The following is a 604-nucleotide window of genomic DNA, read 5'->3' as shown; positions in this document are numbered from 1 at the left end:
ACACCTGGCCAGGTTATATACTTCCAGCTAACTGAGACAAGTTTCAGCTGAAAAGGAATGGGCAATTTTACCTAAAAATTAACCCAATGAGTGGCTTAAATTTATTTAATAAATGAACTGTGCTCAATAAAGTTATTTACTTTTGTGTCTTTGGAGCTCGAGCTTAGAAATGCAGATAGTGGTGAGGGATTTGCTTCAGTTTCCTTGTAAATGATATGTCAGTTCTTATGTTGATGATATTCTTTACTCAGGCCTTGAGGACACAGGGATTATATATTTTAGCAGGAAAAGACAAAATCTGACTATTTGAAATCAGAAGTGCCTAGCTTGCATTCTTGAACAAGCATGTAAAGAAAATCAGGGATGTAGGCATGATTGGACCATGGACAGAACCACAGCCTAAAGTCAGAAAGAAGCTGGATAAGGTGGGTAGGAAGAAGTAAAGATATGTGCTGGAACATGTGAAGTTGGAATTGTCTTATCTGAGCATCCCCTTCATTGGTAGGTTTTTTTCCTTGGGGGAGATGTTTTTTGTTTTCTTTTGTTTTTGTTTTCTGAAGTACTAAGAAACTGAACACTCTGGATCTTCTTACTGAGCTGTATC

The sequence above is a fragment of the Octodon degus genome, unplaced genomic scaffold (assembly GCF_000260255.1).
Source record: "Octodon degus isolate 3935 unplaced genomic scaffold, OctDeg1.0 scaffold00059, whole genome shotgun sequence".
Taxonomy (NCBI): domain Eukaryota; kingdom Metazoa; phylum Chordata; class Mammalia; order Rodentia; family Octodontidae; genus Octodon; species Octodon degus.
The sequence above is the reverse complement of the archived record's forward strand: the minus strand, read 5'-3'. Positions refer to the sequence as shown.